The sequence below is a fragment of the Nuphar pumila genome, chromosome 2 (assembly GCF_984573655.1).
Source record: "Nuphar pumila chromosome 2, dmNupPumi1.hap1.1, whole genome shotgun sequence".
NCBI lineage: Eukaryota > Viridiplantae > Streptophyta > Magnoliopsida > Nymphaeales > Nymphaeaceae > Nuphar > Nuphar pumila.
The window spans coordinates 15,844,285-15,860,086 of NC_143250.1; the positions used below are offsets into that span (position 1 = coordinate 15,844,285).

Below are 15,802 nucleotides of genomic sequence, written 5' to 3' on the forward strand. Positions count from 1 at the left end.
TTTGCAGAAGTGAAATAGCAAAACTGACATTGAATATGGTTTTACTGACAGCAAAATTGCACCAGTGAATCTAGTTTTACGGACGCAGAATTGTGTCAGTGAAACTGTATTTTTTTTTTCAGCTTATTATGTGTCACAAATATAGCAAATACAAAAGTAAATAAAATCCTGCAGCAATTTCAGTGAAAGGAATAATTAATGTCAAATAACATGTGAAAAGTATTACAATTTCATTAAATGGAAAAAATTTGACACTTGCGCACATGTTAATTAAAAAACTGGAAAAGAGAACCGACAAACATGTTAATTACATAACTGCATCCAACATGATCTGTTTGCTGTTCACAAATGCTAAATCAAGTGCTTGAGAAAAGCAAATGACCTCACTTAAGAGGGTGAGATCGCACACTGCCAATGAGAAAATCACTTCTCAAAGGTGATTTTGTTCAAATCATCAAAGTGTGCTCCATTGCCTTCTTTGCAGAGATTCTTTTTGAGGGATCATATTGCAACATGTTTTGTAGATGTTAAAGCACATATGTAAGTCAAGGAGTTAACATGAACTTATTGATCTAAAAGAAAAAAAATGGAATGAGGCATATAATACCCAGAGAAGATCCAAGCCAACAGGGTCAAGATTAAAAACTGTTGTTAATAAACTCTTTGGCTTTCATTGTGGGTACTCATGCCAATTTTTTAGCGCACTTACACCAGACTACACCTCTTCATTTGGAGTTCCCAGCAACCTACAACGAAAGGAAATAATTTCTAGCGTAGTTCATATAGAAAGAAAAAACTAATAAAGTTAAGGGTGAGCTAGTAGAACCTGAATATGTGCAATAGTTGTTGAAGTTCAAAGTCTCCTAGAAAGAGTGCTTGATTTGTAACAAGCTCAGCTGCAACATAATTTCAATCTTTATGTTGTTGAAATAATAATAAACATGTAATTGGAAGAATTCATGTTAATGGAAAATTGGAATAACAATATCGCTTGTAAGTTCTAATTGTTCTTCAACAATTACCAAAGATGCAACCTACATACCATGTCTATTGGGGTTTAATAGTGAGTAGCACCCAAGACCTCAGGAGCTCCATACCAGAGTGTCAGGATCTGTATTAGTGTTTGCAACAAGAATTCTATTAGCACACTAATCTAAGAACAGTACAAGCAACCTCCAAGCAATCAAATCCCATAAAAACATGTCCATCATGCAACAATGAGAGTCAACAATGTGAAGTTAAAAATTTCTTCTCAAGTTTCCATCGTGCTAAGAAAAACACCTTGAAACCAAGAAAATACTCTCTCTCTCTCTCTCTCTCTCTCTCTCTCTCTCTCTCTCTCTCTCTCTCTCTCTCTCTCTCTCTCTCTCTCCTACAAATTCTCTTCAATAAGCATTTAGTATACACACATAAACATATATATAGAGAGAGAGAGAGAGAAAGAGAGAGAATTTCCTTGTGCAAGTACTAACTAAAAGCATAAAGGATTACACAAGTATTTTTATTACCAAGGGATGAAAATTCTATCTGAAGTTAGACAAAGAACTTAAAACTCCAATATAGAGGATGGACTTACTTACCTAGCACTTAACTACCATCATATGGAAAGGGCAGCAAGACACCTCACATGCTTCCATTGATATCACCACAACTAGGTAACTGGTACAGCCATTCTAACAAAATGATCTATCTAATTGTACATCATGAATCTATAAGGAGTCACTAGAAAAATCCAAACATAAGTTGAACCTAATAAATGAACACTGAAAAAACTGTGACTGGAAACAGAATTGCCTGAATCATATTTAGCAGAGGATCATTTACATGATCAACAACTGATGAACTAAAATGCACATGAAAGCACCTGAAAAAGATACAAATTTTCCACGTTTTATGGAATTGCTCACAAAAAGATTGAGAAGGAAATTATATGCCAGGTTACATGGACCTAAAAAACATTGTTGTATGTAAATGGATTTGCACTTGCAGTTACCAGTGGGCCCAGTACATGAGTTGCATTTAATCTTAATTAAGCTAACCTTGGAGTGTTACATTCACCATTTAATAAAATAAAAAAGGGTTTTAAACTACTTCAAACAACTAGACTACGAAAATTGGTTACCTGTATTTTCTTCGTTACACTTGCATATGCAAAGCCGAAGAAGATTATCACAAATCGAAAGCTTATTTTGATGCATGGTCCTTGAATATGTCCACCTGTACAATCTCTTTATAAAAGCAATCTATTTAGAGCAGAGAAGGATCACCAGAAACACGATGTGAAAATTCACAAATGACAAAATATTCAGTCACAAGTAAAATACCATAAACAATTAAGAAGAACCAAAAGAAAAAAAATCTTGGTAACATGTAAACTGTTAATTCATATTGTAGGTAGAGATCTTACACAATCAATGCATTAGAAGGTTTGGACACGCATAGTGGGGCACTGGGGACATCCAACACTTTAACTAGCTTTCCATAAAAAAATATTCTAACACTTGTTATGTCTTGTAGTACAGCAGTCACTAGCCATACTAGGACTTGTGCAAACCCAAGATATTCTAGCAACCAGGCAACTAACGTTAAGAGCTTCTTTGATAGATTTCTTAAAAGGGTCATCATGGATGTGGACCAAGCAAGCTTAACCATCCTAAATCAGCTTCTTTTCTCCAGATAGTGTTAGTTTTTCCATTTTCAGGCAAGTGGGTGGGCAGACATCTTCATCAATAAAGAGTGTAGTGCAGCAAAAGTAGACTGCATAACAACTAGCCTGTGGCAACTGTTCCATACCATGGTTGAGTTGCTAATGGCAGATAGCATCTGCTGGCCTACAAATAATTGATCCAAGGAATTATAACAAGTTTCACACGATGACACAATAAATAAAATTTCCAAGCACAGTTTCTTGTTTTCTTAATAACAATTTGGCCTGGGACAAACTAAATCCCACAACCACAGTTTTTTTAATAGCAATTTGGCCTGGCACAAGCTAAGTCCTACAACTTTCTCATACACTTAATATTGACCAGTAGGGAACCTTATTTTATCCTACCAAGTGATCCCTCTAACGTCAAAACACACACTGAAACTAAACATGCGTTCATGAGTACATGTCTAACAACATCATGAAGAAGAAACAGTTAAAGTGTCCGAGGAAATCCCTTTCAGGATTTGGAGGCATTACAGCAACCGGAAACTATAGTGCCATTCCACTTGCTTCACGAAGGCTATACCTTCCTTTTGAGCTATGCAAAATGCCAGAAAGGGATACGACTGAAGGACACATGCTTCATTGTACACATCCCCTAAATAATCAGCTAGTTGGATAAAAAATGTTACCCAGAAAAACAGTCCCCTATTCTCAAATTCGGGTCATATAACAAAATGCCATCATGTATAAGTTCTTTCCAACCAAGAAAGCCAACGTGCAACAAAGTGACAGTCAGGACTCAGAGCTCACAAAATGTGGATGGGCACAATGGACCCACCAAAATGGAATATAAAGAACTAAGAGAATTGCATAAACACCACCAGAAACCATATATGATGTATCAAAGAAGAAAAGCAAGAGGAAGACGAACACAAAAAGGAAGACAAACGAATACAAAGTAATACCTCTGCTTCCACAACCATCTGATCAACATAGCCTTTTAGCTTATTCACCCTCAGAGCTTCTGTGAAGAACCTAAACTGTTACTGCCTCACAGAATAATCCACATCAAAGACCACGCCAGGCCCAAACGTAGGCACATTGAACTGGTACATCTCTTGCTGGCTAAGATCACCGAGACATTCTCAATAGTTCACGAGATTTTGAAGGAAAAATACAGAAATCGGAAGAAAAAAAACTCAAAATTAAAATTTTTTTTCCACCGATCCGGCCAAGGTAATAGAAGAAACCCTAAAATAGTTAAAATCGAGGAATATTCAAATAAGAAACCGGGCAAACCTCTGTTTTCTCAATTCTTAACTACAGCAAAGGGAGAGAAAACGTTCAAAAGAGGAATGACTTCTCAAAAGACTAGAGCTTACCCCAAAATCTGCAGAAAAACACAGAAAAAAGCTCGATTTAGAGAACTTTCAACTAAGAACGTCAAGGAAACACCGGAAGCTATCGCAGATTTTTAGCAGATCTGGTTTACACACTAAAAATGCATAAAAACACAAATTTCGGCTCTTTCACTCGGGCTCTAGCATCAAAAGACACAAAATAGACATCAAATCGTAACCGTAAGCCAATAGATCGAGCAAAACTCGATCCAAAAGAAGAAAGAGGAGAAAAACACCATAAATTATTGCAGGTTTTTCAGCTGATCCGGTTTATACACAAAAAATGCATAAACAATGCAAATTTCGTCTTTTTCACTCAGCCACTCGTATAAAAAGACAAAAAAGTCATCAAATCAGAACGTAAGCCAAGAGATCAAGCAAACCTGATTCAGAAGACTAAAGAAGAAGAAACACGAGTAAAGGAGAAGAAGATGAAGAAGGAAAAGGAAAACAAGATCTTACAGCAAGGAGCCTCCCCCGAACGAGAAATCCACAACGAATAGAAGAAGCGCGTGGCGAGGTGCAGGCGGACTCGGAAGGCCGTTCCGCTCATGCGCACGATATCCGGCGTTGGGTGAGCGATCTCTTTCCACTTTTCCTCCTTTCACCAATGCACAAGCCCCTTATTTATAAACAGGCATACGCGTAGAACCCTCTCTCTGTCTCTGTCTCAGATCTCCAAATTGTGCGCATAAACAACGAAGAAAATCGTAAGAAAAGGATCAGAACGGTGGGCGGGACGACGACAAGGGTTGGGGAGGCCTCCGGCCTCCCGCGTCCAGCATCGCGTGGTCGTCAACCTGCAGCTCGGTATACTCTAGGGTAGCGAGAAAGGGATAAGGAGCGGACGGAGAAAGAAATGGAGTGGATGTAGAAAGGGAGGAGCGAGGAACATCATTTTTTGGGGGGGAAAGTAGAGGAGGGTAAGGAGGCGGCAAAAAAATGGGAATGTTTTACCGGCGATTAGGGGTGGCAATTTCTGACCCGACCCGCCAAACCGACCCGCCAACCCGCCTCTTAGGCGGGTTCGGGTTGGGCTTAAGACAACCCGTTTAATAAACGGGTCGACCTGCGTAACCCGTTTATTAAACAGGTCGGGTTCGGGTTGGGGGTATGCCAACCCGCCAACCCGGCTGACTGGTTTAATAAACGGGTTAGGCGGGTGGGTCAACCCGCCAACCCATCTGCCAACCCGCCAACCCGACCCGCCAACCTGCCTACCTGCCAACCCGATCCGTCAACCCGCCAACCCGACCCGCGAACCTGAAAACCCGTTTACCCGACCCAACCCATTTATTAAATGGGTTGGCGGGTCGTGTCGGGTTACCCGTTTATTAAACGGGTCGGGTTCGTGTTTGCCACAGTCGACCCGTTTAATAAACGGGTCGGGTTCGGGTTGAGGTATGCTGACACGCCAACCCGACCCGATTGCCACCCGGCGATGTCGCTACTGAAACCTTTGTTTTCAGAAAACATAGTTTTGCAGGTACAGTCTTCTAGTCAAAGGTTTCTACTTCACCACAAAAACGAGTTTTACAATGGCGCTAGCACCTAAAAAATCATTTTATACAGGACATTCAAATTAAGGGGAGGCTCGTCTACGTGAAAAAAATAATTTGAGTCGTAAAGAGATTATCTTAAAGTGAATATTATTAGTAATACATGGTAAAATTATGAAAACTCAAAAAAATAAAAAAAATTATAAAAAAAGATAATTTAATAAAATAAAAATAAGTTGTTATGTTTGCGGCAAGTTTGACCATTTTGCTAAAGAACGTAGAGAATGAAAGAAGTATAACCTTAAGCCAAACGAGCTAGAGAAGAGGCTTGTTGTAATCTTTGAAACCTTTATGATGATTGCGAATAAGGATTGGTACCTGAATACTGAAAGCATTGTACAAGTGACATTCTTCAACTAAAGTGCTAAGAAAAAAGAGTATGAAAATTAAGTTTACCTCTGGAAAAATCTTAACACTTGAGAATTTTCACTATGCTCCAGAAATTCTTAAGAACTTAATTTATGCAGATCTATTATCATGAAATAATTTCAAAATTGTTATTGAGTCTGAGATTGTAATTGTGACCAAAAGAAAAATCTTTATAAGCAAAGGATTTGCTATTGGTGGTATGTTCAAGATTAACATAAATGAATATGTTACTTCTGTTTGCATGGTTGACTTATATTTTCTTTGACATTCACGATTAAGGCATATTAATTCTCACAACATTCATAATATGAAAATTTTTGGTTTGTTTTTTTATCATGTTAAAATAAAATATAATCATAAGTGTCAAACATGCATTCAAAATAAGTTAATTAGACTCTTATTTTATAGTATAGAAAAGGATTATAAATTGTTTGAATTAGTGCATTCAGATGTGTATAACATGAATAATGTTCTAAGTTGTGGTGGTAATAGGTATTTTATTACCTTTATCGATGATTATTCTAAATTTTGTTATGTTTATTTGATGAAACATAAATTTAAAAGTATTTTTTAATTTTTTTATTTATTTTGTTGAAGTATAAAATATATTTAAAACCAAGATTGTACATTTAAAAATAGGTAGTAGAGGTGAATACTTAGGTGAAGAATTTGACAAATTTTGTGAAGAAAATAATATTATTCATCAAACCTCTAACTCTAAAACTCCTAAACAAAATAGTGTATAGAAAAAAAATGAGCTTCTAATGTCAACTGACATCTTAATGAGCTTAAACATTCAGGATCCACTCACCTATCTCATCATTGAAATGACATTGCTTTCATCTAGCAACACTTCAATTGAGTAAAAATTTATATCCAACTCAAACACGATACTTTTTAAAATGAACTATTTATGGCAAATTCCAATAAAGACAATCTTGACAACAATCAACATGCACTTATGACTCATCTATTAAATTTTTCAGCAGCTCAACAAAATCTTTGCCTATCTGGTTTAACAATCACCATTAAAACAACATGCACTCCCACCTCCTCCCTCTCACACAGAGGCCATAGAGATGTACTACACAAAGTAACTTAGCAATTAGAAACAAGCTAAGAACTCTCCAAATTGCACATGTATATGAGGCTTGATCCACAATCACACCAAACTCGCAGAGTATTTTGTCTTATTCTTTTTATATATTATGAAAAAGAAACAACAAAATTGGAATGATAACCATTCTTCGAATACCCAAAAACCTAAATCACCTAGAGGTCACATTGTAAAATAAATATATTATAGAATTAAAGAATAGATTCTTCCGAAAGAAAGGCCCCATAATCACGAAACGAGAAAGCAAAAGAGAAATAAAGAAAAGAAGCAAAAGCAAATATCTTCCTAATTCAATGTATAAAAAATATGAAAGTAATAAATGCCCTATGACCATGAATGAAAAATAAATGCAACACCAAATGCTAATTGGACAAATCTGAACAATTGGATCGGAAAGAACTTTAACACGTTGAGCCCATCTGTAAGACCCATAAAACCCTAATCATCCCGAAGGAAAAATGATAAGACAACTACAGAAAGTAAAGCAAAGGTCGAATGCCAATCACTAGTTTCAACCATATGGATAAAAGAAAACCCACATAATGCAAAACAAAATATCGAGCCCCCAAACCCCTAACTCATTCAGAACAAGAAAATGTATATTGAAAGAAAAAACAAGAAATATAGATTCAGATTCGACGCAATAGAGCTTAAACAACAAAACTCTAGTAATATCAAAATGAAAGGCAAGTAGAAAGGAGAGATCCTTTGATTCCTGATCAACGGGCAAGAAAAGAAAACCCTTAAACCCCAGCTTTGCCATCACTATATGCACGATACGAAGGAAAAATGGAAGCACAAAAGCATAGGAAAATATGATGTCAAAACCAAACGCAAGAGATTCTGATATTGATTTATAGGGAATAGGGCAAAGAAGAATACCTCTCTCTCTCTCTCTCTCTCTCTCTCTCTCTCTCTCTCTCTCTCTCTCTGATGAAGACCTAATCTCTAGGGTTTATGGAATGGTTGATATGAACATAAATGTCTGATGAAGAAGGGTTTCTAAGAGAGAGAGAGAGAGAGAGAAAAGTTTGGGGCTGAAAAGAAAAAGAGGAGTCCTCCCATAGAATGAAAATAAAGTGAAACCCTTTATTGACGCAATTTAGGTCTATGCCAGATAATGGGCTTTACTGGCACAGTTTAGGGTTGCGCCAGTGAAATCTTATATTCTTTGGTGCAACTCAAAGCTACGCCAAAGAAACCTCGCTAGAGAAACATGTTTTACTAGCACAATCAATTTTTGCACCAGTCAAATGCATTTTACAAGAGCGCTACTGCCAGGGTGCAACAATAGTTTTACTAACGCAATCCCTTTTTGTGTCAGTAAAGTGCATTTTACAAGAGCGCTACTGCCAGGGTGCGCCAGTGGTCAAAAGAAGCACAGTCCTGCATTGAGAATGGTTCTCTTATCCTAGTTGATGGAATAGGCAACATCAACTTTTTAAATAATCCCAAATCATATGAAGTGCAATATATTCCTTCTTTCACCTCAAGACATGTCTATAAGCAAGAATACAAAAAAACATAACTGCATTGTTGTGTTTTCTCCTAAGCATGTGGTATTTCAAGACATGAGCACGACAAAAGTGATTAGTAGGGGCAAGTCTAATTGGCTCTTTTTTATGGAAAGAGAGACACAAGCATAATTCTCACATAAAGAACCTGATTCTATTCGGCTATGGCACTCAAGACTAGGGCAACCATCTGATCATGTTCTAAATTGATTCATGTGATACTTGTCATTGTGCTAAACAAACCAAGTCCCCCCTTTTAAATGTCATATACTATGTGATGAAGTTTCTGGGTTGGTGCATATCGATGTGTAGGGACAAACTTCTGATAGATCTTATTGTGGTTTTAGATATTTCATTATTTTTATTGATGACTTTTCTCCCTTAACTTGAGTATATCTTAAGCAAAAAAGTGATATTTTTTAAACTTTCAAAGAGTTCCAAAGTATGATCAAAACATAATTTAGTAATATATCTCCAGTGACGTAGAATTTTTTTGAAAAGGAGCCTTATTTCTCATAAAAGGATGTGTCCTTTTTTATTATGATAAATAGGGGAAGCAACTAACTTCTAGTATCTCAACCATTCTACCGGTTATTATATTATCTAATCAAGCTCCTACAAGAATTATCGAGAGTCCACCACCTATGGTCAAACCAACAACCCAAAGTGCTGAGGAAAATAGGCATCGGGATGAGCATATCTTTGAATTGACATCGAGCTCTCTTGAACTGGCCATGAACATGATTGAATATCAGCAAGTACGGCGTTTCTCTAGAGTGAGTCACCCTTCAACCAAGTTTACAAATTTTTATACCTTTTATGCCTAAAAAATATTCACCTATCCCACTGAGAAGTTGGCATCTCCCAAGCCTATCTCTCGTATGTGTACAATATCTATTCATGCAAGGAAACATCTATTTTTAGGAGGACAATTTTCAACCGGTTTGGAGGGAAGCCATAAATGAGTAACTTGCTACCCTCAAGAAATAAAACACGGGAAGTGGTTAAGCTATCACTTGTAAACTCCCAATTTTTGATTGAGATGTTTTTTTCACATAAATCCATGTCTTATCATCTTCTATATGGTTTTGACCCTTTAAAATGACTTTTTCAGATTTTTTACCAACATAAAAGTTGTAGAGGACATTATTAGCTTTGCAAACCAATAAAAATCACTTTAATCCGACATTGAAATGAAAAGTTATGACTGAAATATTATTTACTCTCCCTAACAATAACTCAGATTATCATCAACCCTTCAAGCATTATTGTTAGAGCTAAAGAATTGTTGTCAACACTTCCTAGTTGTCACTACCGACTTTGAGTTATCATCAGAGGAGACTCTCCTTTTCAAGAAGGTGACGTTATCCACCTCTAACGACAACTTGAGTTGTTATCAACACTCATTCAATTATCACCATTGTCTATCTAGTCTATCATTGTTGTTAGCACCTATCGCTAACGCCAACCCAAGTTGTTGTCAGCGCTAAGTTGTCATTTACATTGGTTGTCGTTAATGCAGGTTATTGTTAATGCTTCGTCGCCCTTTTTTAGTGTGCCTCTTGAGCAGGAGTTGTCTTCTCACCCTTTCAAAACCGAAATGAAAACCTATCCTTGCTCCCTTATCCTTCCCTTTTGAAAAACATTCATTCAAGGCAACAAACCTTGGACGAATCTCAACCATCCATTTGAACCTATTCTAACCTCAACCATTCATCTAGATGGATCACAGATATACAAAAAACATATTCAGATCCGCCTATAAAACTATAAATAGGGAATAGGGAGCCACCCCTTTTTATTTCAGCATCTAATCCTCAAATCCCCTAGCATTATTACTCTATCGAAATCTTAACAGAACCTAGCCTAGCCCACCTTAGTCTACCCTAGCCTAGCCTTGGTCTCATATCCCTATCTCACTAGTCTTTGAAACCTGCACCTAGCTGAAGTATTGTTTGTACTCCCATGTACTCATCAACCGTATAAAGGGCTACCTAAGCCCAAGTGAGATTTAATTATTGTTTTTAATATTTATTGTATTCATTTAATGCATGTATTTATGTTTTGGATAATCTAATATATCGAATTTTGCTTGCCTTGTGTCATTTTTGAGTTTCGGTGGTTCTCACCACCAAACTCACCTTTTTTTTCTTAGAATTCATGAAAAGGTATGAATCACTGCAACATTGTTGCTCCAGATACAATGATTGAGAGTTCTTGGTTAGGTTGATCCTTTATCATCAGAGAAGGAAAATATCTTTACCTTGAAGAACGTACCACACATCTTAAATTTGGATCTGGTTCTTCGGATCCATGTATAAAAGAATTTTTAAAGTAGAAAAACGCTTATTTTTGTTTTCCAAAAATAAAGGGGATCCAAAGAATGATTATCATGGTGAGACGTTAGATCAACTTGCAGATCTGAGTTTCTGAGAAATCGACATTACGATGTCGAAACCTTTATTTTTCTTTTTATGTATTTTCAGATCTGGATCCACCTCATATCCAAATCCTGTCATTTTATTTATTTTTTGTCAAATCCTATCACGGTGATAAGGGCGTATCTCCATCAGTTTAAGTCTTTTTTTTATGTTCTTAGGCTTTTTTGAAAGTTGATGAGCCGAGCTTTGTTTCTTATGTTTGGCCCATTTTCAGATTCTGTAATTATTCTCTAAAAATATAAATAAACAATGAAAAAGAATCGTTTTTGTGACTATTTTTCGTTAGTGGGGTATGTTCTTTTTTATCTTTCTCGGCAATCCAGTGATGAAAATCAGTTTTTTTTGTCTCGTTAAAAAGCTAAGAAACAAATTTGAATTTGTTTAGTATTGAGCTTGGACATAATCCTTCCCTGGAGCCTTCATTTTTCTGACTCAAAACTGGGTAGAAATTTTTTGCTTGTATAGAAAAACAGTCTACCAGTCTTCCTTCTTGGAAGTTTATCTCTCCAATCGTTCAACAGATTGTTGTTATTCTGGTGGCATTGGAAATATAACAAAAAAAAAAATTTTTTTTTTTTGGGGGGGGGGGTTGTCAGTAATGGTGGGGATGAGCAGAGAGGCAAGAGGAACTCGACTGGGGTCCTTGTGAACAAGGTTAACTCAATGGGGGAGGTGAGAGGCCTCACTGTGACAAGGAAGATCCAAAGCGAGAGGGAGGGAGCTCGTGTGGAGAGAGGGAGAGGAGTGAGCGGAATGAGATGAATGAAAACAAAGGGGAAGAGGGGGTATTTATAGTAGGAGAAAGGGTTGCATAGGGCGACACATGGAGAGAGAGAGAGAGAAGATACATGGATTTGGTTTATGTGACACTTGGTGGGTTTAAAAAGGCAAGTGGAGAGGGTCAATGCGATGCATGCTTTGCTTTTTAGGAGGTGTGATTTGAATCTACGTTGGATCCTAACTACATACAACCCAAATCCAACTAAATTCCCAATTTTGGTTTATTTCAAGTTAGGACCTAGTTTCACTACCTAGGTTCCAATCTAGTTAGGAAAACTAGATCCAAGGCTATCCCAAGAAAGTTTATAAATTCCATATAAATCTCAAAAAAGAAGATTTTTGAATTGTTCCATCAAGTCAAAAGTCAATGGCATTCATAATCTTGAATCGGTCAATGCTATTCTGGATGAATATGACTCTTAGGTCATAAATGTCCCCGTGACTCCCAAAATAATCATTTTGCTCTCAAAACTTGTCAGGCATTCCCCGAACTCGTTTTAACTTCTTTTTTTATGAAATAAAGATTGTCTTTCTCAAAATTTTGATACGAACGTAACTGTATACTTGAAAATAATAAAATGTGCTTCATGATTTCCATTATTCATAGATTATAAAAGTTGGAAAAATATCAAAAATTTGTCAGATATTATACTGCCAAACTAGATGAAGTCTGGCTCTTTATATACAATAATGTCAGGTGATAAATAGCTACAGTTGTGATGGATGGATGGGATGGTGGCTCTTGAACTAGTTTTCTATCTTTGGTTTCATATCCTGGGTTTGGTTGTTAGGACTATTTTCAAAACATTTATGACTTATGTATGGGTGTTTGAAACCCTTTTAATTTTCCTTGTATTTTCTTTGTGCTTTAAATGGTTTGTGAACATGTATGTCTAATCAGCTACTCGGGTTGATCAGGACCCAAGACCAAATCAAGGTTTGTTTCAATCTATTATCGTATTTATATACTCACCTGTAACCCACTCAAGACTATCTAACCCAAATCCAAAAGAAAGAATTTTGTTGCCTAATACTCTTATTTCAAAAAAAAATGGTTGAAATTTTTTGGGTTACAAAATTATTTAACTAAATGGGTTAAAAATCTTGGGGCGCTACAACTTTGGTATCAAAGCAAGATAAAATATAAATGATTCAAGTCTCGTTCAACATCCAACATGTAAGTATTTCTAGCCTAAATGTTATTCTATATATATCTATGATAATATGTTATTTATGGAAGTAAATGCAGACTTCAAGAACTTAGAAAATCTTATTTTCAAGTAGATGGCTTGGGAAGATAAGTGCAACGCGATTATGAAAGCATTGCACAACCTTGTTGGGGGCAATACTACAACAAGCAAATGTCATATGACCTATAGATGACAATTTGGGGAAATGCTAACCTTGAGGTACTAGCTAAATCACAGCCAGGGCAGGAATGCCAAAGTTGCCATCACCTATACGAGGGACAAAGATGCCCTCAAGAAAATGAGGATTGCTTCCACTACGGTGAGGCAGGACATTCCATTCAGAAGTGTTAAAAGAGAAAGGCTGATAAGAGAAAGTGCACAATGATAAAATCACTCGTCGATGAGGCCTCAAATTGTAGGGATATGAAGAATGGTTTAGAGATAGTTGAGAAACCTTCCATAAACAAGACAACAAAGGAAGCCAGTGAGACTCCATGGAAACAAAGGCATATTGGCAACTTAAAAAACTACATCAAATAGTTCTCACACTATCCTTAGGGAGTAGTAGCATACTCCACATCTTCTCTCTAGTCAGGACAATGAACTCTTAGTAGTTAGTTTTCCTTTCAATAAATGTTAAAGTATTTATCGAATAGTAAGAACCAACCATGTTATGTTTAGATAATATCTTAACTTTTATCATGATCAACTACTTTTGAGTTAGTTATGCAACAATGCACTTATTTACATAATCCTACTAAACAAATGGTAGGTGTCTCATCGAGCAAGGGGGAATTCATCAAACAAGTGGGCAAAGCAGCAGGGATTCATCATGAACACCCTCAATAGCTTGGCTGAAGCCATAAGGGGTCAAGTACACAACCAGATGGGGCATGTCCTACCCGTTGAGGCAAACCATAACTCAAGCATGGTTACATATGAGAAGTTCCCCAAACTATATCCCCCAATATTTTCAGAAAAAAACTGATCCTGGGTTGGCAAAAAGCTGAATCAAGGAGATTGAATGAACTTTTTGGGTATTGTCATGCCAAATGACAAGAAAATAGATTTTGACACGTACAGACTGAAGGGTGATGCCCAAAAATGGTAAAACATCATCTAAGAAGTTTGTTTTGTTAAGACTAAAATTATTCCATGGGAAGAGTTTCAGGAAGTTTTTTTGGGGACCTACTTTCCTCTAGATGCTCAACACAAGAAGCAAATGAAATTTCTAGAGTTATGCCAGGGAGGCATGAGTTTAGTGGACTACACCACCAAATTTTGAAGCTTAGAGCGATATTGCCCACATCTCTTTGATGATGACCGAGCAAGGGCAAACAAGTACGTATAGAGACTCAAGGAAGGACTCCACTATCAGGTAATGACTAGCATGCCTTTGACCATCCCCAACATTATAACAACAACAACCTTATTGATTCATTATGATTTCTAGTATGTGGGAGTAGGTGCTCTCGGAGCACCGTAGCATTACTATATATATATATATATATATATATATATATATATATATATATATATAAAGTAGTAGTTGCACAACTACCAACGGGATGATGCTCAACATTATTTTTCTGCCAAAAACACCTTTAGCATCGACAAAAGTCATCCCTAAAGGTGTCAGTGAGACTTTGTGACAAAAGTTGTTGCTAACGATCTTAGCAAGACTTTTAGCAATCTCAGACATTTAGTGGTGACTTTTATCATCGCTAAAGGTGTTTTGGCTGGAAAACATCATCCCACTTTTTTTGTTGCACTTCTAATGATTGCACGACTACCACCTATTATATATGTAAAGAGAAAGAGAAAGAGAGAATTGAACATATTAAGCTCCATTTCTCGTTATGCTCCATAGGTTTTAAGTGTTTATAATAGATGTGTTTATCATGTTTGATTTAGTAGGAATCGACTCTTGGATCATGTTTTTTTGATGAAAAAACAAAATTTTTTGAGCTGAAAAAAACTGGTATCTCCGTAGCCATTGATTTTGGAACACTGGAAAAACTTGTATACAAGGCAAATTCTGACAATTCAAAAGCTGGTTCCCACTAAAAAAACCTATAGACTAAGCTGTTAGACGTGATAAAAAACTTAAAACTATGATTTTTGAAGGGGCTTAACGAGACATAATGAAAAAAGGACTTAAGGAATGCATTACTTATATATAGGGCGTATCATCAAACAGGCAAGTGTAGGAGTGCGTCCAATTCCACACCAAGGCGTTCAACGATGATGGTATGTTTGCCACGGCACTCCTTTCGTGGATTCCTCTGTTGCTGAAACTGAATCGGATCGCCCTCCACACAAGAACAGTTTTCGCCAAAAAGAGATCCAACGTGTAAAATGGCATACCCATCCAGGCATTTCACGATGCTATGTTTGTTTAGCATTGTGGGCTCCGTGGAAACGCACACCCGTCAATGAGTTTATGCGGAAAATCCGGATTTGTAGTGACAAGCGAACGCCCCCTTAAACTTTTTCGTATATATATATATATATATATATATATATATATATATATATATAGAGAGAGAGAGAGAGAGAGAGAGAGAGAGAGAGAGCAAATTGGATGTGAATGTGGGTTGTTTATGTCGTTTTTAATATTGTGAGAAGTTTCGATAAAATTAGTTGCTCTCTCTAATTAGTGGTCGTCTTTACTTTGAATCGATAATTAAAATAACAATAAATTAGTCATTATGTTGGCTACCCCTCTTTCCCCTTCGATTCCAACCGATTTATTCACCTTTTCCAGTTTTTTTTTATC

The 15,802-nt window shown here is 36.7% G+C and overlaps 1 long non-coding RNA gene across 1 annotated transcript; it reads right to left on the minus strand.

The window, feature by feature from the left end:
- Nucleotides 1-202: 202 nt before the first annotated feature.
- LOC149844867 (uncharacterized) lies at nt 203-3,881 on the minus strand. Its single transcript, XR_016430413.1, has 5 exons — nt 3,619-3,881; nt 2,123-2,228; nt 1,043-1,111; nt 827-896; nt 203-746 (listed from the first exon to the last, which is right to left on the minus strand). It is a non-coding gene; the product is annotated as an uncharacterized LOC149844867 (long non-coding RNA).
- Nucleotides 3,882-15,802: the final 11,921 nt, after the last annotated feature.